Source organism: Choloepus didactylus, chromosome X (assembly GCF_015220235.1).
Source record: "Choloepus didactylus isolate mChoDid1 chromosome X, mChoDid1.pri, whole genome shotgun sequence".
Classification (NCBI taxonomy): Eukaryota; Metazoa; Chordata; class Mammalia; order Pilosa; family Megalonychidae; genus Choloepus; species Choloepus didactylus.
The window spans coordinates 185,411,567-185,437,838 of NC_051334.1; positions in this window are offsets into that span (position 1 = coordinate 185,411,567).

A 26,272-nucleotide genomic window follows, 5' to 3' on the forward strand; every position below is an offset into this window, starting at 1 on the left:
CTCGGTCCCTTTCTTCTGCAGTCTCATATGCATCCCACACTTGGTTTACCAACTTGCTAATTATCCACAGGGAATATTTGATCCCAGTATTTATTTCCAGGACTCCCAATACAGTTTTCTAGGTTACTGTGGTTTTTTTGTCTTTAGTATTCATACTCATTGGCAGAGACTAAAGAAGACCTAAAATGTTTTGGCTTTAAGATCAAGGTTAATGCCTGTTAATTAGAGATTATTGGGATCTTTGGGTCTAGATTCAGACCTCTGCCAAGAAAGGAACCTTGTCATATTCCTCTTTGGACTCACGCTGTGTGTGTAATGTAGTAATAATGACCTGCACACCTACTATACTACCAGGGGTGTCTGTGTCCTATCATAAATTTCCAAATTCCCAAGCTAATTGTAATGTGAGAAGGGAATACAGAAGGTGGGAATCCTTGAAGGTGGCAGTGCAGACTCTGAGCTTTTCTATAACACAAATGACACTGGGGATTGCCAAAAGGAGTTACAGATAAGGAGAAGTCCATTTTACAAGTCTAGCACCTGTATGAACTCGACCACAGCAGCCATTCTATGGAAAACATGCTGGTGTTGGTAGCTCTCAGAGGATTCAAGTTGTCTAGGAGCAAAAAGAATCCCCCATTACCTCATTACTGCATAGCAGGTGCTGTTCTCTGATAGCACAGCTGAACCACAGGGGGCCTCAAGACCTTCTTTGGTGGGCCTTCATAATTTAGACTTGATTATATATTCTTTGTCAGTTCTGCTTTGTTCCTGTTGAAAGAACATTTTCTGGTGCAACCCACAGCTGAAATCAAATGCTTCTTTATACAAGTTTTCAATGAAATATCATGGATTTTAAGAAATGACTACTGGAAGCCCCAAATACCAGACAAGATAGATGATTTGGCTGACCCAGCAGGGCGTTCCCATTTGTGAAATAGCCCACTATAATGTGTGTTCCTGGGCAGGGATGTTGTCTTACTTTTTGAGCACCTACTGCACAGGGGGTAGTAGAATAAATGGAGCTATCACAGGATGAAATTTGGTGTTTGTTAAATATTTTATAAACATTTGAACATTTAAAAAATTTTAGAAAAATTTGCATCCTGGCTAAAGACAGAACAAAGGAAGAAAAACTAGCAACGTGATAAATTTCTTGCCTCTACAAGTGAGAGCCTGTGTTGAAGACAGCCTCTGAGTCATTGGTAGTTGCTGCATTTCCTGAGTACATTTGATAATCACAAGTCAGGCATTTATAACAAAGCCAGTTCATCCCATTTTTCTTTGGTTTAAGACATTTCATAAGGCAAGAGGACATAATTAAACAATGATTAGCTTTCCAACTAGAAATATATTCACAAACACAGTGAATTAATTAAATACAACAAATTAATTTGATCATTCTTTTTCCTGTTGTGGCTAACATTTGACATTTGGTACATAGCTGTAAACTTATCAACTTTGAATTGTTACTACAAAATGAAAATGTTGTTTTCTTCTTCTTCTAACAAATGCACTGGAATTTTTCTCTCCCTAAATGAGCATTACCCTCCAGACTAGTCTCCTTAGTAAAAATTATGCTCATTCCAATGATGTTGCAATTGGTTAAAACATTTTTGGAACTCTTCTCTTCATTCATTCACTCCATAACTATATAGGCAATGCCTGGAGGCAGAATTGAGAGCAAGGCCTGCTCTGGCTTCCCAGCGCTTCCAATCTAGTCTCATGACATTGACATCAGAGAAAGTCGTGGTCCGCATCCGAAAACCCACCTTATTACGGTAATACTTTCTTTTTCTTGCAAAATCCTATCCGTCTCCCTGTTTTCCCTCCTGATTCATGATTTTCACCAAAACAAACAAAAACAAAACAAAAGAAAACAAAATAAACCGTCACCTTAGCATTCTTGCCTCTGGCCACTTGCCTCCCTTCTCTGGAATATTCCCACTGGTCTTCCTGACCACAAATTTAGTCCTCTACCATTTAAAACTCTTCAACAGCTTCCCATTGCCTTAGAGATATAGCCAAAACTATCTTTTTGTTCTTACTGCTTGCCCCACCTGCTTCTATTCATGTTGAGTGATCTGGACTGCCTCTTTATTGGGCTGGTGCATTATCTGAGACCTTCCAGATCTGAGATCCTTTTCTATTGTCTTTACATCTGAAAGACAGCTTTGCTGGATCTAAATTCTTGGGTCAAAATCCTGTAGAGATTGCTCCTTTGTCTGTGGTAGTTAATGTTGAAAAGAACAAACCATAAATAACTTGATTTGAATTGTTTGTTTGTTGCTTGGATACTGATGGGATTCTTTTAATAAAAATTTACCAGGATATATCTGGAGATATATCGATCTTGGTAATTTTGCCTGAGCCTCTCAATATCCAATCTCAGATAATTTTTCTGTACTGAAATATTTTCTTCCATTATATTTTTGAGAATTGCTTATAATCCATTTGCTCTATTTACTTCTTCAGAAATACCTAGTAATTGTAGGTAGGATATGTGACCTCCCTTCCTCAATTGTTACTTTTTCTCCAATCTTTACAGAGCAATTTGGGGATGTTTTTCAATTTATTTCTCTGCTTCTATTATTCAGCTTTGTGTGGTATCACATCTCTACTCTTTCTGATTCATTCTTTCATCTTGACTATCCATTTTTTTTGTTTGGTTGCACCAGGGGAGCCTGGTATGAGGATTGTATAAGTACCTAAACTAATATGGAATATGCTGGCTTCTTTATTTTCACTTTGGTTACAGAGAAGTCTCTTTTTTTCTGATTGTTTCATAGCTGTATTAAATGTGTATTATGAGGCAGGTTTTCTCATGACCGCACTCATCTTTCTGTTTCCTTGGAATGCATATGTATATATTTAAGCACAATATAAATTCTGGATTTGGGGAATTTTATTAGCATATTTTCTAAAGCACCAGCACCTATTTGCTGCATTAGCGATAACTTGGATAGGACTTCCTTATTCTTGACTATGTTGCTAGTCCTTACAGTAATTTATGTTGCTATTGCCTGTCGATAGAAAATACACAACTAAAGCTTATTTTTTTGTCTCCATGTTCTTGGTGTTTTCTTCTTCACTCCATGAATGATGTTATTTTTCTGATATCTCTTAATGAATTTAACACCTTTTGCAGTTTTGCTAACAGCCAAATTAAAACACCATGTGAAAATATGTTCATTTATTTAATTTTTGTTGTTTTTCTGGTCACAAAAGTAATGCATACTCATTCTATAAAACTCAGACAATATAGAAATGGACCACTTGTTCTAAAAAGAAGTTCATAGAAAGGAGAAATGATATATTATAGGTGATGATGGTTTGACTTCTGGGAAAAAATTGAGGGAACTAAATTATGTTGCCTAGGAAAGAAGTAGTTTGGCAGTGTTTTAGTTTCCTGGCTACTAAAACAAATACCATACAGTGGGTTCACTTAAACAATGGGGATTTATTGGCTCATGGCTTTGAGGCTAGGAGAAGCTCCAAATTGAGGTGTCGGTGTCAGCAAGGTGATGCTTTATCCCAGAGAACTGTGGCATTCTGGAACTGGCTGTGGGTGATCCTTGGTCCTTGACTTTTCTGTCACATGGCAGTGTGCCTGGCTGCATCTTCTCCTTTCTCTTCAGGGTTCTATTGACTTTCAACTCTGGCTGTTCCCTGTGGCTTCCCTTTGCATCCAATTTCTTTTGTTTATAAGGACTTCAGCCACATTGGATTAAGGCCCATCCTCATTGTGTTTGGAAACGCCTTACCGAATCACATTGTCTAAGGTCCTATTTACAAATGGGTTCCCACCCATAGGACCAGGGGTTAGGACCTGAACATGCCTTTTGTGGGGAACACGACTCAATCCCCAATAGGCAGGTAGGTGGTGCTTTTATTAATTTCATATAATTATTAAGATAATGTTCAGGCTTCCAGAATAAGGAGGAATATTTTTTGCCTTAAAACTCAGAAACTTCTTGATACTTAGAAAACACAATTATGTAATTCTCAAGCAGTATGTAGCTCAACTAGCCATCTAAAAGTCAGATGCTGTACATGTTTCTAACAGGGATGCATGCATGGTTTATGATAGAGGGAGCATTTAACAGGGTTGAGCAGCCTGGAAGTTTCAGACTCCAAAATACAGATGATGAATTGCAAATTCCTCCACTTGATCCCTATGGGTTCTGGTTTCCTCCTTAAAAGCTGTATTTGAATGATATATAGTGGATGGTAATAGCATCTGGCTCCAACCTTAGAACTCCCTTTGGGAATATTCTGTTCTTTTAAAAGAATGGTTTCCATGTTCTTCTCTAAAGGATGATTATTTGGAGCAACAATTACTTGGATAATTGATAAGTCCTTTCAGATATAAATGTGTGTGCATGCAGGTACAGATGTGAACATAAATAAGAAAATGTATATAACAATAATGCATATTTTCAAAAAGAACACAAACTTTCCTTTGCTTAGTTAAATGATTTTAGCACCAAGCAAGTAACTGATGAAGCCAATCTGATTTTCATGTAACTGTATACCTCTAGTTACCTGATAGTCCATCATTTCCAGAGAGCACAAAATTCACCATGGGAAAGTTGTTTCTATATTCATTCATTTCTTCACTCATTCATTCATTTATTGAGAACCTATTATGTTCCAGGCACTGTACTATCTTCTGGGGAGACAAAGACACCAAAGTGGGTAGGTGCTTTGCTCTCTATGAACTAATAATACTCTAGTGGAAGCTATAGATGATGACAATACAGTGTAATAAGTATAAAGACAGAGGTGGCTCCAGTGTGCCAGGGCAGCACACAGTAGGCACACAGAATGAAGGACTGGACTGTAAAATGTGTTCTATTAATGGTGATCATTTCTTCAGCTTTTATTGTAAGGAGGGTTCCATGTTGAGTGCTGAGTATCCAAGGGGTATATGACCTCAAGGAGCTTAAGATCAAATTGGTGAGAAAGTGTATTCACATGTTAAGAGAATAAATAGAGCTGGTGTATAGGACTCTCGGCAGATAGTAAGTAATAAAGTTAAAGAGGTAGTTTGGGGCCATATTATGGAGAATCCTGGATGTTACACTGAGTTCTTACACTTTATTCAATGTGTTAGGTAGTGATGGTGGTGGTGGTGGGGGAATTGAAGGCTTTTGGGTAGGGATCAGTGTTAATGTCTAGCTTCCCTGCTATCATATAAGCTCAAAAGTCAAGGGGCTTGCATCACTTATTTATCACTCTCAGCCCAGAGCCTAGCACAGTACTTACTTAGCACCTAGGATATACTCAGTAAATATCTGTTGACCAACATACAAGGTCTGTTGTAAGACAGGAGGTGTCTTAGGAAGATAACTGTGGCTGCTGTTGAAAGTGTGTGTTGGGTGAAAGACTAGAGCCAGGAAAACCAGTTTGGCTGCCCTTGAGTAAATTAGGAAGTGAATGAGGAAATGATTAATGGACTAGAGAAATGGAGGAAACAAGATTATTTTAAGGTTTCTGGAGGATAACAGAAAAGTGCTGTTGGCAGAAATGGGGGAATCTAGTGGAGAAGATAATTTGAGGAGAAAGATTAAGAGCATGGCCTTTAAATATGTGAAGACATAGTGTTAGACACTCATCCAGCAGATTTCAACTACTTTCCCATAAGACTAAGCATCGAGGTTACAGGTAACCTATTTTTATCTTTTATCATCCCATACAGTGGTTTTGTCCATGATGCCAAGGCCATAGCATTTTCTCCATACATGGTAGCAGGCAGAAAGTCCACTGTGCCCTGCCAGATTTAAGTTATTTTGAATCTTGGGCAAACTAATCAATCAAATAAGAGAGCAAGTGACTTCCACAGCAACTCATCATCATCATCATCATCATCACCATCATAAAATATCAAAAGGGATTTTTTAAATACCTAATAATTGAAATACTATCTTTTGAAATTCAGTACTGCAATTTCAAGGTCCAGTTCCATTAACTAGTATAATGAGGGAAAAAATGCTATGTATGTCCTGATTGAGAGCAGGCAGTTAAACGGTGTTTAAAAAATAGTAATAAAAAGACAATAGCAATTTGCTAAGCCAATATGTCATAACCTTGATTATGCGAAAAGTGAAGTGGAGTAGAGTGAATTTGAGGTCAACTTTTCAAACAAGTCATCGGGGGGAAAATAAGAAAAGTGCCAAAGAGCTAAATATGCATGAAGCTGCTATTGAAGTTTAATAGAAAAATGGGGTTCTTGTCAGCCAGCTGAGTACTCAATAATGCTAACACCACTACAAACAAGTTGTGGTTTATTGCTTCAATTTCCTATGTACTGGCAAGAGAATTAACAAGACTGATGCATTAAGATCTTAGATTTCAGTCAAATTAGGTGACTAAGAGCGTGATGAAAAAACACTTGTTCTCGAAGGGAACACAACTATCAGGAACCTGTTACATCCTGCATCAGATCATTGGATGGGCTGTTGATTTAACAGTTACACTGAAAAGGAAACTCCTTAATCAATCCCTTTTGTACAAGAACGATTACGTTCTAGGTGATTTAAAGGAATAAAATGCATAGGTAAAAAGTGCAGGTACATCTCTGAATATCTGTGTATGAATTCAGAGAGATGAATGAAACACAACAGCTCTGTGAATATCATTATTTCATTTAGAATGTAAGATACCATCAAAGTACACTTTTTAAAGGTAAATATACCCTAGTCTTTCTTCAGAGTTATATGGATGATCTCCAAGCAATTAAATGACACATCTGGAATCTCATGGTCAAATAGAAACCTTTTTCTCAAGTTCTTTCTCAGCTTCAGTATGAGTGACATCACCCAAAAATAATTGCCACTGCAATTCTCAAGCATCTACCTTTTCTGGCTTGTAAACTGGACAGAAAAAAGAGACTAGGCCTTTCCAAAATAGAATGTACCTATAGACCCTTCAGAAAAGGGCTATATGAACAATAGGTGAAAATAGACTGATTGATAGGGGGTCAAAGATGTTGATGAGGAAGTATGGCAACAGCTTCAGCATCTTAAGTGAAAAATATCCTTGTTATGGATTTGACTCAACTTAAAATCACTTAATAATATAACATGGAAAAAATTAAAAAAAAAAAAACTGTCATTTTCCAAATATTAAGCTTCCCCTGTAGAATATGGGAGTCCTCTCCTAATTTACAAGTTGATATTTTACTCTAGGAGATTTACCTGGTTTGATTCTTCTATTGGTGCAGAAGCCATGGATTCATTGAATCATAGATTGTCAGCCCTTAAAGGCTAGTGGTTAAAAATTTTTGCAGCAGAATTCTTTTTGAAAATGAAATCTTATCTGAAAAACCACTATATGTACGGATGAAAGAAGAACTGCTTTGGTAGAAGTGAGAAAGGGAGCTGGATCTACCAGCTTGCCCCCATCTCCGCAGCAGTGACCCCTAAGATGCCTGAGAGGAGCCCTAGAACTGGAATTGTGCTTAGAAAACACACCCATTTCACAGTTGATAAAACTGAGGCTCAGAGGTGACATTTAGCGCTGGAACCCAGGTCTCTTGAGCTGGGCTGGAGTCAAGATGTAAATAGCCACCTGCTGGATGGTGAGGAGGTAGCTTAGCTCTTCAGGCCTTGCAAGCTGTCATTTTGCAGTGACCTTCAGAAATAATTAACACTAAGGGGAAATCTGTGTTAATTTCCCTCGTATTACATAGGCAGTTTGGGAGTAAAAAGCAAAACAGCTTTTATCTAGTGCTGGGTAGATCTAAATTCCATGGAGGAAAGGAAGAGGTTAGGCTCAGTCATTAGGAGGGCTTCTTACAGAAGCCGAAGTTGCTTGGGAAATTACAGAACCATTGACTAGAATACATCAAGTACAAAAGGGAGATGTAATAATAGAAAAGTAGTTATGCACCTAAGTCCTGAGATGTAGTATTACATCCATCCTGAGAGGTAATCACTCCTGTCATTACTAAGCTCTGCGATTTCTCAGTCTAGCATGATAGACGGCTTTGCGCTCAATCTCATCACAGGCGGATCTCGCTTCAGAACCCTGAGCTCTTAGGGCTCAGCTGGGGTTCAGCCAAAGGAGAGAAATAGCCACCCTGGCAGTTTGTCACTGACCTTTAGGTATTGGCTATAGGCCTACTTAATTGAAATAAATGCTTTTTTTTTCATTTGGACTTTATGGTGCCATTTAAAATTATAATCTTTCCTGTCCGAGAATTAGTTTAATATGATCCACTATGATTATCTCTAATTGGATTTAATTTAGATTGAAATGTTTGAGTTCACATAATGGATAGGGCTCCACTGCAGTGTGCGCAGGCGTGCACGTGTGAATGTGTTTTCAAATTTCAGGAGATTGATTTTTCTTGCTATTGACAGCTGCAATTGTATGTTACTAAACCCTGGGCTAGCAAAGCACCCGGAATGTTATTTTACTCCAAAGATAGTTTGTCCTTGTTGAAAGTTGTAGTTAGAGAACATACAGTGTACTAAAATTCTATCTTGGGAAGGAACAAAATAGAGCAGCACTATTTTCTTCTATCCCTCCTCCCACCCTCACCCCCGAGGATATTCTGCAACTCTCAAAGTAAAATATGCAGCTGTACATCTCTATAAAGCTCTTGAGGTGTGGTTGGCCTTCCCCAGTATGGATGCTGAAGAAGTCTCTTTAAGAGGCAAAATGATAAATGACATAAACATTTAATTGGGGAAATAGTCTTGAAAAAACACAACAAACATCTGGGGCACCGAACAATGGATTGAAATGCTCCTAGTTGTGAAAGAGTAGGGTGTAATGGCTGGCATCGTGAGCTAGCCCATTTCCGGCACCTAGCAGCAGCATTTGTTTTCTGCTTGCTTACTTGTCCTGCTGAGTGGATTTTTGCCTGGGTCTTGCAGCTTCCTTCCTCTATTAGGGCTATAAAATGACTTCGTTTTGCCATAATAAGGTGACTAAAACATTTTGGTGCTTTTCCAAACACATTTTTTTTTAAAGCCATTTACACAGTGACACTGTGTCTTCGGAGCTCAGTGCCTCACTGGGGGCCTGATGCTATTTCTAACAGGATGTACTGGTTAAAAGTCTGCTCCCACCTTAGGCTCGTTGGGTCTGAAACCTGACTGGCCCAGAGGAACCTTATTTTAGTTATTAAGACTTCAGATGGATTACCCCCGACTCAGATGCTGTGGATGGATTTGGTTATCACAGTGTGCAGATTTAAGGCTTGCTACTGAAAACCACAGAGACGAGTTATCAGAATTGCTCCCTGTAAAATTGGAAGCATTATGTGCCAACTAAACCTGTGCATGAAACCAAGAAAGGGAGGGAGGAGAAAATATGGTTCCCAATCAAACCTTTCCTTTGATTTCTATCCAGTCTTTCCTAGCATTCCAGGGGCTAGAATTCAGAGCCTTGGTGTTCTAGTTTGCTAATGCTGCAGAATGCAAAACACCAGAGATGAATAGGCTTTTATAAAACGGGGGTTTATTTCACTACACAATTACAGTCTTAAGGCCACAAAGCGTCCAAGGTAACACCTCAGCAATCGGGTACCTTCACCGGAGGATGGCCAGTGGTGTCCGGAAAACCTCTGTTAGCTAGGAAGGCAGCTGGCGTCTGCTCCAAAGCTCCGGCCTCAAAACGGCTTTCTCCCAGGACGTTCCTTTCTAGCAAGCTTGCTTCTCTTCAAAACATCACTCCCAGCTGCACTCTCTTTCTTCCCCCCAAGTCAGCTCATTTATATAGCTCCACCGATAAGGGCCCACCCTGAATGGGCGGGGCCACGCCTCCATGGGAACATCTCATCAGAATCATCTCCCACAGCTGGGTGGGGCACATTCCAAGCAAATCCAACCAGCACCAAAACTTCCGCCCCACACAAGACCACAAAGATAATGGCATTTGGGGGACACAATACACTCAAACCGGCACACTTGGGAATCTATTAAAATAAGTTTCAGAATACTATAGGATTTTTAAAAATCAGGAGTTAGGGAGTAATAGTGCTACCTGTTTGCAACCAGACAAATTTACCATTACTTCATTCACTGTGATTTTGCTCCAACTGGAAACATCTGGGCACAGGGGTAACAGAGAAATTGTCTCATCAGGAGAATGAGTGAGATACTTATACTACAGCTGAGAAGATGGTCTTGAAAATCCAGAAGGGAGAGTTAGTGATTCCACTTTTATTCTTCGTAGGTTGATACCCTTGGAAAGAGAGCCGCAGGGTAAGATGTGGATTGCAACCAGTCTTTCCACTTTACCTATGGAATTTGCATCTCCTTGTTTAAGGATAGACAAGAAACATCAAGGCAAATAGCATTGTTGCCAAGAGGGGCAGGTGATCCCCGTTCATTATCACAAGAAAGGAGAAAGTCCAATTTTCATTTCCTTCCATCAGATGAAGTATACAAAAAATCTGAACACCTCTCAAAGAGTCTGTGGAAGCTTCTGTTTAGTCTACGGCCAAGGGTAGGGTTCAATATAAAGGGCAAAGAGATAACTTTGGAGACATTGTAATTTAGTAAAGCAGCTGCTGGTTGAAATAAATTAGGGGAAATCCAATGAGAATCTTAATAGTACCATAAACAGTTTCCCAGATGGTCTGGACATTTATAAGTTCATATAAATCCAAACCAGGATGTGAGCCAGCGATTCCCAACTCTTCTGGACTCGAGATGCCCTACTATTTACTTCAAGACCATACCTTCCTGGCCCCATTTCTCTGAAATAAACATGGTGAATGACATAGGTTTGTTATATTTCAGATTGGAGTGAATGTAAATTATTTTTAGGTTTGGGGAACAGAATTTCACAATGCTCCTTAAGATAATTAGAGACACTCTGAAGTGTCACAAAACCAATATTGGGAAACTGAACTAAGTCTTCCGTTAAATTTGGTTTGAAGAGTTCGTAACTTTCAAATTTGTAAAGAGAGGGTTTAGAAATGAGGACAAACTTCCTTTGGGTTTTTACCAATTTCACCTTATACCACAGTTTTTCCAACACAGTGACTATCTGTTTTGCGGTGGAGACTGATAAGTCCCGTCAGGAACTTCACATTCTTAATTATTCTTTTTGGTGCATGGGACACCACAGCCTCAGAGAAATTTTGTGGCCCAGATCTTTAAATAATAGCATCGATTTTAGTGTGCACATTTGGCCATTTTCTGCATCTGAATGGACGAACACAAGAAGTAATCTGGGATTGGCTGATTGCCAGTACAGACAGCCAATGAGAGCACAGCCAGCAACCCACTGTTTCATGTTGGAAAGGGTGAAATGAGTGTGAAAATAGCCAGGGGAAGCTGTTATTTTCTTTTCTTTATCATCATCATCATCATCATCAAAATAATGCACATGAGAAAAATTCTAATAAAGGGTATAAAATGAAAAGCAAAAGGTTCTCTTCCGTTGCTCCTCGGTCCCCTTCCCCAGAGAAGCCACTTTTAACTGATTTTAATGATTCTGGTGGATATTATCATAATGTTAAATAATATGGCATTCTTTCTTGATTTGTCAATATTAGATAGTACAAATTGACTGTATTTTCTGTTGCTATGACAGATGAGGAATTTAGCAAATGCTTCTTTCCTCAACTTCTTGATTTTGTTAGTTATATATATTTTTAACTTCTAGTGATTTCACTTTCTTACTTTAAACAATGACGATCCAGCTCTGTTTCTTGTTTCATCAAATTTTGACACTATTCATTTACACCCTGCCTTGTAACCTAAGGAAACTAGCACATCCATGCTTACTTCCTACTGTCCTTCTCCCCCTCTGCCTCTTGACTGTTGTCCTCTGTGTCATTATATTTATAACATTTGCAGTGTATTCTGCAACAATGAGTTGAACCATGTGAAATCACCAGTTTTATAGATCAAAAATAGTCAAATATCAGCATTTTTTGTGATTTAATCCAATATAATGACTTTTTCAATGTTTTTTTCTATAGGTTGATTCTAAAAATTGAACACCAATTAAAAATTTCATAATATTGAATATATGTATGTTTTTCATGACAGAGCAAAGTAGTGTCATTAGACCCATGGTTTTAAATGCCATTTAATACTTCTGAATAAAAATCCCCAGTCCCAACCTTTCCCCTGAAATGCAGATTCATATCTACCTACCTATTCGATACCCAGGTATGCCTAACTATCATCTCAAACTTAATCTGTCCAAAACAGATCTCTTAATTTCTAGCTATAAAACCATCTACCCACCTCTTTCCAATGAATGGCACCACTACTCACCAACTGCTCAAACCCCAAACCTGGGAGTCATCTCAATTTCTTACCTGACTTTCATCCCCATCTCCACCCACACACAGAATGTTATATTGGCAGCTCTTCCAAAATATATCCTGAATTGATCAATTCTCAACTCCTCTAATACTACTACCCTCATCCATGCCACCATCATCTCTTGCATCACACTCTAGCAACAGTCACCTGACTGGTCTCTGTTTCTATTCTTGTTTTCATATCTACAGTCCATTCTCCAGAGAGTTTCCAGAGGGATCTTAAAGAATACATCAGATCATCTCCCTTTTTTGCTTAAAACTGTTCAATCCGATAGTACAGACAGCCCAATTATAAAATGGGCAAAAGATATGAAAAGACAGTTCTCTGAAGAGGAAATACAAATGGCCAAGAAACACATGAAAAAATGTTCAGCTTCACTAGCTATTAGAGAGATGCAAATTAAGACCACAATGAGATACCATCTCACACCAATTAGAATGGCTGCCATTAAACAAAGAGGAAACTACAAATGCTAGAGGGGATGTGGAGAAATTGGAACACTTATTCATTGTTGGTGGGACTGTATAATGGTTCAGCCACTCTGGAAGTCAGTCTGGCAGTTCCTTAGAAAACTAGATATAGAGTTACCCTTCGATCCAGCAATTGCACTTCTCGGTATATACCCGGAAGATCGGAAAGAAGTGACACGAACAGATATCTGCATGCCAATGTTCATAGCAGCATTATTCACAATTGCCGAGAGATGGAAACAACACAAATATCCTTCAACAGATGAGTGGATAAATACAATGTGGTATATACACATGATGGAATACTACATGGCAGTAAGAAGGAACAAAGTCATGAAACATATGACAACATGGATGAACCTTGAAGACATAATGCTAAGTGAAATAAACCAGGCACAAAAAGAGAAATATTATATGCTACCACTAATGTGAACTTTGAAAAATGTAAAACAAATGGTTTATAATGTAGAATGTAGGGGAACTAGTGATAGAGAGCAATTAAGGAAGGGGGAACGATAATCCAATAAGAACAGATAAGCTATCATGGGTAAATTTAATGTTCTGGGATTGCCCAGGAATGACTACGGTCTGTTAATTTCTGATGGGTATAGTAGGAACAAGTTCACAGAAATGTTACTATATTAGGTTACTTTCTTGGGGTAGAGTAGGAACATGTTGGAAGTAAAGTAGTTATCTTAGGTTAGTTGTCTTTTTCTTAGTCCCTTGTTATGGTCTGTTTGAAATGTTCTTTTATTGTATGTTTTTTTTTAATATTTTTACATTTTTTTTATTTTTTATACAGTTGATTTAAAAAAAAGAGTTAATTAAAAAAAAAAAAAACAAGGAAAAAAATATGCAGAGCCCCCTTGAGGAGCTGGTGGAGAATGCAGGGGTGTTGGGCTTCCCCACCTCGATGGTTGCTGATGTGCTCACAGACATAGGGGACTGGTGGTTTGATGGGCTGAGCCCTCTACCATGGGAATTGCCCTTCGGAAGACTGTTGCTGCAAAGGAGAGGCTAGGCCTCCCTATAATTGTGCCTAAGAGCCTCCTCCAGAATGCCTCTTTGTTGCTCAGATGTGGCCCTCTCTCTCTAGCTAAGCCAACTTGGCAGGTGAAATCACTGCCCTCCCCACTACATGGGATCAGATACCCAGGGGAGTGAATCTCCCTGGCAACGTGGAATATGACTCCCGGGGAGGAATGTAGACCCGGCATCGTGGGATGGAAAACATCTTGAGCAAAAGGGGGATGTGAAAGGAAATGAAATAAGCTTCAGTGGCAGAGAGATTCCAAAAGGAGCTGAGAGGTCACTCTGGTGGGCACTCTTACTCACAATATAGACAATCCTTTTTAGGTTCTAATGAATTGGGGTAGCTGGCGGTAGATACCTGAAACTATCAAACTACAACCCAGAACCCATAAATCTTGAAGACGTTTGTATAAAAATGTAGCTTATGAGGGGTGACAATGTGATTGGGAAAGCCATAAGGACCACACTCCCCTTTGTCTAGTTTATGGATAGATGAGTAGAAAAATGGGGGAAGGAAAAAAACAAACAAACAAACAAAGGCACCCAATGTTCTTTTTTACTTTAATTGCTCTTTTTCACTTGAATTATATTATTCTTGTTATTTTTGTGTGTGTGGTAATAAAGGTGTCAGGGATTGATTTTGGTGATGAATACACAACTATGTAATGGTACTGTAAACAATCGAATGTACAATTTGTTTTGTATGACTGCATGGTATGTGAATATATCTCAATAAAATGAATATTTAAAAAAAACTGTTCAATGGAGTCTGGTCATATTTAGAATAAAATTTAGCAAAACTTTTTCACATGGCCTGCAAGGCCCTACATAATTTAGCTCAACTACCTGTCTGATCATATTGCCCACTACCCCTACCCCTCACTCACTGTCTTTCAGCCACACTGGACTTCTTGCTGTTTCTGCAACAAATCCAAGAATGTTCCCATCTTAAGATCATAGAATTTGCTATTTCCTTTGCCTGGAACACACTGCCGCTGGATCTTCCCATGGCTGTCTCTTTTCTATCATTCAGGTTTCAGTGCAAATATCACCCAATCACAAATAGTACATGCAGCCCCACTGCTAATCATTCACCCAATTTTATTTTCTTCATACCACTTTGAACAATCTGAAATTTTCTTCTTTATCTGTTTATCATCTGTCTCCCACTGTTTGTATGTTAGCTCCATGTGGATAGAACATGTTTCTGGTTTTGTTCACTGTCATATCCCCTGAGCACCTAGAAAAGTGTCTGCCATATAATAGGTCCTCAAAAAATATTTGTTAGTGAATATAATTCATAGACAAGGAAATGTAATCCTAGGTCATTAAGAAGTATCAAGATCAAATTAATTCTCTTTTCTTATGCTTTATTAATCATTCAAAAAATGCCACATTTTAGTTTGCTTCATATTTGGACCTTAGCTTATTTGTTTTGTGTTGCTTTTTGGTTTGTTGTTATTTTCCCAGCGTTTCTAACTGACTGCCTTAATTGTGGATTGAATCATGTCCCCAACAAAAAATATGCTCAAGTCCTAACCCCTGGTCCTGTGGGTGTGAGCCCATTAGTCAACAGGACCTTTGACGATGTTATTAGTTAAGGCGTGGGCCACACTGAATGAGGGTGGGCCTTCATCCAATATGGCTGAAATACTTATAAGCAAAGGAAATTGGGCACCGAAGTAGGAACCAGAGGAAGAGACCAGAAAAGTCAGATTGCCATGTGACCCAGGATTGCCAGAAAGCCATCAACAGAATGCTACAGACTTTGGAAAAAGCATGCCTTGCTGACACACATGTCTTCTAGCCTCTAAAACTGTGAACCAATAAATTCCTGTTGTTTAAGCCAACCAGTGTGTGGTGTTTGTCATAACAGCCCTGAAAAACAAGGACGCTGCTTTCCTTCCTTTTTTCCTTCTTTCCTCCCTTCCTTCCTTCCTTCTTTCTTTCCTTCCTTCCTTCTTTCCTCCCTTCCTTCCTTCCTTCTTCCTTCTCTCCTTCCTTCCTTCCTTCCTTCTTTCCTTCTTCCTTCCTTTCTTTCTTTCTTCCTTCCTTCCTTCCTTCCTACCTTTCCTTCCTTCCTTCTTTCCTTCCTGACAGAAGAGAAAGTTGACTTCATTTCATTAAGAACCTCAAAGGTCTTACACAGTTTGTGCAATAGAATTACTCTTCTTTTTGAAGATACTTTTCAAGCACCCCTATAACTTATTCTTCAGGCTTGGACTAATTGCATTCTATCATTCTGGGATACATTTTCATTCTCCTTTTTGGTTAGTTCCACTATTTCTTAGATTCTGTGACTTTCTCTTTCTTGAATTTATTTTCTAGTTTTATGAAATACACCTTTGAATGTTTTTTCCAAAAAAAAAGATAATTTAAAATTAAAATTTCTGAGACTGTGTATGCTGGGAGAATGACTTTACTTTATCCTGCTACCTGATAGTATTTCTAGGTATAAAATCAAGGTTCAAAATCATTTTCCATCAGAACTTTGAAGATTTTGTCATTAACTGCTTTAATCAGGAAAATAATGCCAATCTTATCCTTGCTTCTTTAAAGATAGCTGATTTAACTGGTTTTCTTTTTATATTGGGAAGCTTTTCAATCGTTCATTTGTTCAACAAAGTTTTATGATGCATCTACTATGTGCCAAGCATTATTCAAGGCACTTGAAATAAACATTGTTCATTGTTTTGTAGGCAAAAATCCCTGCCTTGTGAAGCTTATTCCCTGGTGGGTGAAGATAATAAAAAATGATAAGTATGTAAAATATATAGTATATAAGATGATAAATCCTATGGAGATAAATAAAATGTGATGGTGGTTAGAAATACTGGGGAAGGGAATTAAATTATTAGATAGGGTGGTCTATGAAGACTTCACTGCATAGAAAACAGCAAAGGGAATTGTTTTATTAATTTGTTACACACATTCCACATCCACCAGATATGCACTCCCCTTTCCCCTCCTACTCTCCTGATAATCTCCAATTTAATTTGTCTCTGTGGATTTCCTATTTCTAGACATCTCCTATAAAATGATAATATTTGTCCTCTGTATCTTGATTATTTCACTAAGCATCATGTTTTCAAGGTTGCTTCATGTTGCAGCAGGTCTTAGAACTTCATTCTTTCTATGGCCTAATAATACCCCATTACATGTTGGTACCACATTTCATTTATCCATTCACCTGTTGATGGACGCTAGGGCTGTTTCCAACTTTTGGTTGTTGTGCATGATGCTGCTATGATAATTGGTGTGGTAGCATCTGTTTCAGTCCCCGTTTCCACTTTCTTTGGGTATATACCTAGGCATGGAACTGCCAGGTCATATAGTAATTCTATATTTAACTGTTTGAAGGACCACAATTATTGCCCTAGGAAGGTAACTTTTGAGTAAAAATCTGAAGGAGTGTGGAGTTAAACCATGCTGATATCTGGGGTGGATTTCCAGGCAAAATGAATAGCTACTGAAAACCTAATATGAGAGGAACTGTGAGGAGGACAGTATGACTAGAGTGGAGTGAAGGAAAGAAAGTAGGAAATGAAGTTATAGAGGTCGTGAGTGCATCACGGAGGAACTGATAGGTTAAAGATTTTAGCTTTTACTCTGAGTGAGATACGAAACTTATAGGGTTTTGAGCAGAGGCTCATGTTGGCTGCTGGACTGATCATAGATTAAATATGGACAAGTGAAGTAGCAGGCAAACCAGTTAGTAGGCTATTTCAATAATCTGAGTAAGGGACGATAATGGCTCAGATCAGGGTGGTGTCAGTAAAGTTCATGAGAAGTGGCCAGATTCTGGATATAATTTGAGGTAGTATCAACAGGATTTTTTAGATGTAGGAGAAATAGAGGATCCAAGAATGAATCCAAGGATTTTTGCCTGAGCAACTGAAAATATGGAGTTAAGATATGTGAGGAAAGTTACAGGAGGAGTTTTCTTGGGGTTCGTGTAGATAGGATATCAGAAGCTGAGTTTTAGATCTTAAGTTTGAAAGGTCTATTAGATGTCCAAGTGGAGATGTCTTGGCAGTTGGATATAGTATTCTAGATTCAGGAGAGAGATCCAGGCTGGAGATACAAAAGAGGACCTCATCAGCCTATAGATAAGATTTAAATTTATGATATTGGATGATCCCACCTATGAAGTAAGCAGAAACAAAAAAAAAAAAGAGCACCAAGGACTAAGTCTTGGGTCACTCCAATGTTTGGAGTTTGGGGAGATGAGAAAACAGCAAAGAAATGGAAATGAGAGAGAGATCAATCAGATACATGACAAGGGATCAACTCTACAGAAAACCAGCAAACAAGTCAAGCAAGGAATGGCTGGTGAGGTTGGGGGAGAAACCACTGCTAATGAGGTGTTCTGGAAGCCAAGTGATTTTCTCTACATCCTTCATAAACAGAAATTTCAACATGAGTAGTTGTGGGTCACTTTTAAAATTCTATTTGGCACTCTGGGGGCCATTTTTATCTAAAGACTCCTGTGGGTCTTTGTCTATGGAAATTTTTCCTCCAATGTACCTTACCCTTTATTACTTCTTTCATTCTAGAAGTCCTATTAGAGAGATGTTGGACTTCAAGATCAGTACTCCATATTTCTTACTTTTCATTTATATTTAACATCCTGTTATCTTCAGCTGTAAAAAGTGTATTTAGCCTTTCTTTTATAAAAATTCTGTAGACTTTTTTTAAATTTCCAACTACTTTCTTATTCTCTAATTCTTCTTTTTAATAGGAGCTTATTCTTAACTTTATTTCTATTCTATTCCCAGTATTTTCTATTTCCTCTGTGTTCAGTCATTTTGTTTATTCATGCTGGTCATTCTCTTTTGTGCTGTAACACCCATAATATTGACCTTCTACAAGCAAATATTCTGCCCTGTGTAGGAAACAGCTCTTGAGACAAATACTGTAGTTTGCCACTTTGTATATGTAGGGGAGGGGGAAAGAACAACTGTTCCTATTATATATTGACAGTCCCTCCAATATTACCATCCTGATTGCTGTCCCACAGACTATTTCTTCTCTTAGTACTTGCTGACTCGGAGTTTGGAGTCTTTCAGGGGCTCTGCCAAATAAAGTAGCTCCCACCCCCTTCAGCCTCCTTCTCTTACATGTGTTTTAGATGACATCAGGGAATTTGGTCCTAACAAATACACTCGGCAGCTTCCCAACATATCTTTACCGTGATTTGAATGGGTCCTTGTAGGACAGGGAAGTAAACACATGTTTTCAGTCAGTCATCTGGAACCAGAAGTCCAGAGGCCATTTTCCAACTTTAAATTCTAACTATAGTGCTGTCCTGACTTGCCAGTTTATTTAATAAGATGTTTACTCTATTAAACAGCTATAGATGATATACTCTTTTCAACACACTGTCCTTCACCTACAGTAATGGATCCTACCACATGCTTACCTTTGTTTCCTTTAGCTGGTGAATGGAAATGGAGGCTGGAGTCAGGAAGATGATAATTATTGACCAGTGCTTTACATGAGGCATTTCATTTAATATTCTTAGTAGCCTTGTGAGATGGATAATATCCCCCATTTTACAGATGAGGAAGCAGAGGCTCAAAGAATGTAGATACTAGCCCAATGCCATAGGCATTGCCACTGGCAGATTTGGGATTAAAATCCAAATCTGTTTTACCTAAAACCTATGTACTTTCCATCATACCAAGCTGCCTCCCCACTTATTGCCATCTGCCTCTACCATAGGAAACAACTCTGTCCAACTTAACTGTAATCTTTGTAGGCATTCAAAATTAAAATTAAAATTTCAGCATGGCATGTCTGAAACACATTGTAGTAATAGGTTTTAATTGGTGATTATTTAGGTTTCTTAATAAAAAAACTTTTCTTTGTATATGAAACATGTTGCTTTTCTTTTTTTTTTTTTTTTTTTTTTAGGAGAAAGGAGGAACTAAACTTTTTATTCACAGATGACAAGCTTGTGTATATAGAAAGTCCTAGGGTATCTATAAAAAAAGCTGCTAAAACTAATAAGTGAATTTACCAAAGTTGTAGGTACAATATCAATCCACAACAATTTCATTTCTATATACTAGCAATGAGTAAATAGAAATTGAAATAAAGGTACCATTTACAGTAACTTTTTTTCTCCATCTATTGAGGTTCTTGTTGTCATAGATTATATCAACTGATTTTCAAGTGTTAAACCAACCAGTGTTGCTGGGGTAAGTCCTCCTTAGTGGCATCTCGTTTTGGTTTTGATTTGCACTTCCCTAATGGCTAATAACGTTGAACATCTTTTAATGTGTTTATTAGCCATTTGTGTATCTTCTTTGGAGAAATGTCTGTTCAAGTCCTTTGCCCAGTTTTTAATTAGATTGTCTTTTTGTTGTTAGATTGTAAACATTCTCTATATATTCTAGATGTTAAACCCTTATGCAATATGTGGTTTGAAACTGGTTTCTCCCATTCTGAAAGTCATCTGTTTACTTCCTTGATGGTTTCCTTCAATGTACTAAAAATATTAATTTTGATGAAATAAAATGTGTCTTTTATTTCTTTTGTTGTTCATACTTTTGGTGTCATATCTCAGCATCCACTGCCAAATTCCAGGTCTTGAAGATTTTCCCCATGCTATCTTCTAAGAGTTTTCTACTGTTACAGTTTTAGCTCTTATATTTAGGTATATACCTAGTAGGGGGGTTGCCAGATCATATCATATGGTAATTCTATATTTAACTTTCTGAGGAACTGTCAAACTGTCTTCCACAGTGGCTGTACCATTTTACATTCCCACCAATGATGAATGAGTGTCTCCTATTTCTCCACATCCTCTCCAACACGTTACTTTCCATTTTTTTCTTTAGTAATAGTAATTGTAGTGGATGTGAAGTGGTATCTCGTGGTTTTAATTTGTACTTCCCCAATGGCTAATGATGTTGAGTATCTTTTCATGTCTTTTGGCCATTTGTGTATCTTCTTTGGAGAAATATTTATTCTATTCTTTTGCTCATTTTTAACTGAGTTGTTTGTCTTTTTGTTGTTGAGTTGTAAGATTTCTTTATATATTCTGCATAGTAAACTATTATTGGATATGTGGTTTCCAAATAGTTTCCCCCATTCTGTAGGGTGTATTTTTACTTTCATGATGAAGTCCTTTGATGCACAAAAATGTTTAATCTTGATGAAGTCCATTTATCTATTTTTTTCCTTTGTTGTTTATACTTTTGGTGCAAAGTCTAAGAAACCATTGCCTAACACATTGTCCTGAAGATGCTTTCCTATGTTTTCTTATAGATTTTGATAGTTTTGGTTCTTATATTTAGGTCTTTGATCCATTTTGAGTTTATTTTTGCATATGGTGTGAGGTAGGGGCCCACTTCATTCTTTTGCATGTGGATATACAGTTTTCCAGTCTTTGCCTGGTATGTCCAAAGTCTGATCTTCTTCATCAGAAGTTTCTGGATTTTTATCTTGTTGCTTTGAATGGGCCACCATTTCCTTTTTCTTTCTTTGTCTTGTAATCTTTGTTGCACACTGTGCATTTTAATATTTTGAAGTGCTTACTCTGGGATTTAGTCCCTGAGCTGTCTGATCTTTAAGCTTGTATACAGCTACTGATGTTGATGGAGATTTCCTTGAGTGCCAGGAGCTAACAAAAACAAACATACCAATGCAAATAGTGCCTGTCCCAGTCTTGGCAAATTGGCTCTGCATTGGCTGGTGCTCTCCTTCAGAATTTAGCCTTCCTGTAAAGATCAGCCCAATGCAAATGTGAAGCGCAGGGTCCTCTTTTCTGAGCCTGGGCTTGTCCTGGGCTTGTGCTTGTTGGTGGCCTTAGGAATCTCCTGTTTATGGGAATTAGCATGCCCCCTTTGTCCCTATGAAATAGAATTTCTTCCCCTGCCATGTGCTCTGTTGTATGATTTTAAAGCAGGTGATCCTTTGCCCCAGGCTCTGACTTAGTTGTTTCTTATATGTTGGCTGTCTGCAAGCTGCTTCTACTTGAAGGGCATGCTCTGGGAGGTCGAGTCGAAAACAAGTTTTCTGGTTCAGTCCTTCATGCTGCCACAAAATAGGTGGGCACTGACATACGGGAACCCCAGCATAGGCATAGGGGTTACTCTGTTATCCCCAACCCCACCCCCAGAACAGGGCCAGGAACCCACAACTGGAGTGCAGGCTGGCTCCACACTGAGCCAGGGTGGGGTGGGGGTGGGGCTGGCAATGCCGCCGGGAGCTTCCCCGACAGTTTTAAAGCTGAGTTTTCTTGATTCAGCACTTGCCTCATTACTGCAACCCTTTAACTGTTTTCCAGAGTTCTGAGGAAGATAGCTTTGCCAGTTTTGGCTAGTTTTTCAAAGGTTCTGTTGGTGACTGGCACTTTGGAAAATTTTACACCATCTTGATCAACCAGAAGCCTTCTTTGTCCCCTGTTTCCTTCCTTCTTGCATATTTTTAATGATTCCACTTTCTCTTCTTGTTTGATGTATTAGCTACAGCTGTTGTTGCGCTATTTCCTTGGCTGCTTTGGGTTTTCATCTCCTGTCATTCTGGCCAGTGGCCTGACCACTTTATCGGGCTCAGGGCTGATTATCCCTCCAGCCGTCCATCTGGAATCCAGTGCTAGGCCCTGGCGGGGGGAGCTGCACCCCTGCGGTCGCAGTTGAATCGTCTGGGGGGGTGGCGGCCGGTTGCTAAATCCTAGGCTCTCGGGATTGCTCGGAGGGTACCGGCGGCGGGGGCTCTTTCCCGGAGGCGAGGGCGAGGCGGGGGACTGGGCCCGGTCCCCGGCGGAGGCGTGCAAGGTGTGGAGGGCGGCGAGAAGGAACAGGCGGGACACGTTTCTTTGAGGGTGAAGAAGCCAAGAGCGCTTTTCATATGTTAGGACATTTTTCTCACAGGGTGGTTGATTCTTTTGTGCCTCTTATTTCTATCACAAGTTTAATTAATAACAAGAAAAGATTCTGCTGGAGGGGGCGGTTGCATTAGTAATTTTTGTCATGCATGGTCTGAATTTGCATTTCCAGCAGTTGCTCAGTTTTTCCCACCAGGCAGCTTTTATAGAACAGAAGAGCAGTTATCCTGAAAGAGGTTGACTGTACCTGTCCAGCTGTAACTGGCTAAATCTCACAGCACTTGCAGCTGCACCAGACAAGCAAAGAGCTGAACAGATCAAGAACAGTGTGTGGGAGGAGTCAAAGAGCAGGATGCACCCCCCAAACAAAGGTCACAGGGGGCAGCTGATCACTCTCTCCTTCATTTGGCAGCCCCATCTCCACTGACTGTGACCAGGCCGCCGTTGTTCCACCCGCATGGACGCAAAAAACACAGGGACATACATTACAGTCAAAACGGGGACCACTCCTAGTGACTGGAAAAATGTACCTTGGGTTTCTAGGGATGGTGCTTCTGGTCCTCTTGACTTCTGTGACTCATTCTCCTGCCCCAGCTTTTCTCTCCTGAAATGCATTTGCCTGTTTCCAGCAACCATAGAACTTATGTGTGATGGCCTTGCCTCCGTGCTGGATCCCTTTATAATGACAACATCCAACTGCTCATCCCATGTGATGCCCTGAGCATCTCAGGTCCAATTCTATCTCGGCTGTTGGACTTGTTCCCATTAACTATTTATTCAGTTCATACTGCTTGCCAGACACTATCCACAGTCCAGGCCAGGGCTAGGGTGAGGTGGGCAAGGCACTCGCCCTTGGTACAAAATTGAAGATGATACAAAAAAAAATCCTCTTAATAATCAACATAAATACCATTTTAATGCAATATTTTAAAAGTTTGAATTAATGCAAAAAATAACTCCATGATGAACAAAATACCCAAATGTTAAATAAAGATAGGATCCAATAGGGCCATGATGCGGTGTGTGTCAAAGAGGTGAGTGTGCAAGTGCAAGGTCAGATCCTGTCAAAATGTTTTCTTTGAATTTTAAACCAGGGCAAGAAAATCCCCAGAATTGCTGTTTTGCTTTTTATCACTGCAAATGAGAAAGAACTATAAAAGTGCTTTTGAAGTTTTCAAGTGTGATAGACATGCAAAATATGACTGTCTGCCTATTATCATTTGTCCCCAGTAATAACTGCCTGGTTGGATTGACATTTTAAGCAAGTCTGTTCACTTCTTTGAATCACTGACAATTTACACTAATTTGACTCTTCCTTCCTTCCTTCCTTCCTTCCCTCCTTCCCTCCCTCTCTCCCTCCCTCCCTCCTTCCCTCCCCCCTCCCTCCCTCCCTCCCTTCCCCTTCCTTCCTTCCTTCCTTTCTTTCTCCCCTTCCTTCTTTCTTTCTTTCTCTCTCTCTCTCTCTCCTCTTTCTCTCTCTCTCTCTTTCTTTCTTTCTTTCTGTAAGTCATACAGAAAACAATGAGGTGGCAAATATGTTCCAGAAGTGTCACTCTAAGCAGAAAGAATGAGATCTGCTATATTAGGGAACAGTTGGTTCAACTTTCCGCCTCTTCTTTCTTTTCTTAATTACCATTTACTTAAAACACAAAAACAGAGGGAATCCCAGTGTCCAACTCCTTGTCACAGGCAGGGAGCTGCCGTTTACAATCCCACATTGAGAGAAGATAAGATGACAATTGCATTTTACAAGCAATTAGAGCAACTTCTGGATTTCCACACACTCTGTGACTTGGCATTTTGATGGAATTGAAAAGATTTTAATGTTAGTGCTGTAAGATGGTAAAAATCATGTCTTGTGATGTAGAAAATGGAAGTTTCTTCCAAAGCTCATTAATGAGCCTATTTCCCTCAACTTCATTAAGCCAACTGTACAGGCTGTTCAGTTCCAGCTTGTCTCACAGTTATTAAAAAATGGTGTCAAAGTGGTGAAGGTTTAGAATTTACAAGTTAGGACTTAGTGTTCAACTCAGGCCTCTGAACTGCCCTGAAGTTATTACCTTCTGTTTTAGTTTCCCAGATGCTAAAACAAATACCATACAATTGGGTTGGCTTAACAACAGGAATTTATGGGCCCACGTTTCAGAGGCTAGAAGTGTACTTCCTCCCAGGGTTGGTGTCCTCTGGCTGGCTGGCAATCTGTGGGGTTCCTTGGCTTTTCCATCACATGGCAATCATGGTAGCATCTTCTTTCTCTTCCAGGTTCTGTGGGCTTCCTGCTTCTGGCTGCCCCTCGTGGCTTCTCTCGCTGGCCCTCTCTGTAAAGTCTCCAGTAATAGGTTTAAGACCCATAAAGATTCAGTTGGCTACATCTTAGCTAAAAATAACCTCTTCAAAAGGTCATATTTACAATGAGTTCCCACCCATAGGAATGGATTAAGGTTAAGAGCATGTCTTTCTGGGGTGCATAACTCTAAACCACTGTACCTTCCAATTCCATTAAAGGCATGTGCAAATTCAAAAAGCTCCACCCCTCCTGCCTTGGAGTGGTAGATTAGGAGGAGAAAAGAGAAAGGAAGAAATTGTGCTTGTGTGAATACAGTGTGGTACAGGTGTTCTTGGCTCCTAGAGGTATTGGATTCCTGTGAATGAACAAACCATGGCTGGAATTTTAGACAAACATCATCATGGGCCCACTCCCTCCAGAGGCTCTAGGGGAGAAACCATTCCTTGCTTCTTCTAAGCTTCTGGGGCTGGCAGCATTCCTTGGCTCTGCTTCCTTCATCACATTGCCTTCTGCTGATTTCGACCTTCTTGCCTTCTTCTTAGAAGGAGCCTGTGATTACATTGGCCTTCCCAGATAATCGAAGATAATCTCCCCATCTCAAGATTCTTAACTTATTCACATACCTAAAGTCCGTTTTATCATGGAAGGTAACATATTCACAGGTTCCAGGGATTCAGAAGTGGACATCTGTGCAAGGTCAATTATTTAGCCAACCACTCGCATGGAAATGTGATCGACAAGTGGTAGACTTTGTGGGACTATGCCTTGCAAAAGGGTGAGGCAGGAGAATGGTGGCAGGAGAAAGGCCAGCACCCCCCCCCCCCCCATCAGCCATACTGGTCCTCCCATTGATTCCTGTAGTATGTGGAGTTTTGGCAATGGCAGAGCTCTGGGTGGAGTTTTGTAGGATCCTTTGTCCCGCCAAAGTCAGCCAGGCACTGATCAAGTTCAGTGATCACTACTCTGGGAAATTAAAGTCGGCGCTTGACAAGAAATTCTCCACCTTGGTGTGGTGCCAGCTAAATGCAGCATTATGGCTGTCTGGAGAGATGGCTAGTGATGGAGTTTCCGGTGTGCTCAGGGGAGTGCTGTCTTGGATTGGTCGAGGCAGTGACCACCATGGTGTCTGGGAAAGTAGTGTGAGGAGAGCCAGCTGTTGCCTTCAGGATGACATTGTGGGGATTTGGTGTTGCACCAAGTCACTGAAGGCCACAATGGACAAGGAGTTAGCGTGATGCAAATTGTAAAGGCAACTCCTAATAGGCGGCAGCTCCAGTAGAACTCTCTAATTTATCTTGCTTGCAGTGAAGAGAATTTGTCCTAGGCTGCTTCAATTTCAAGATAAGAG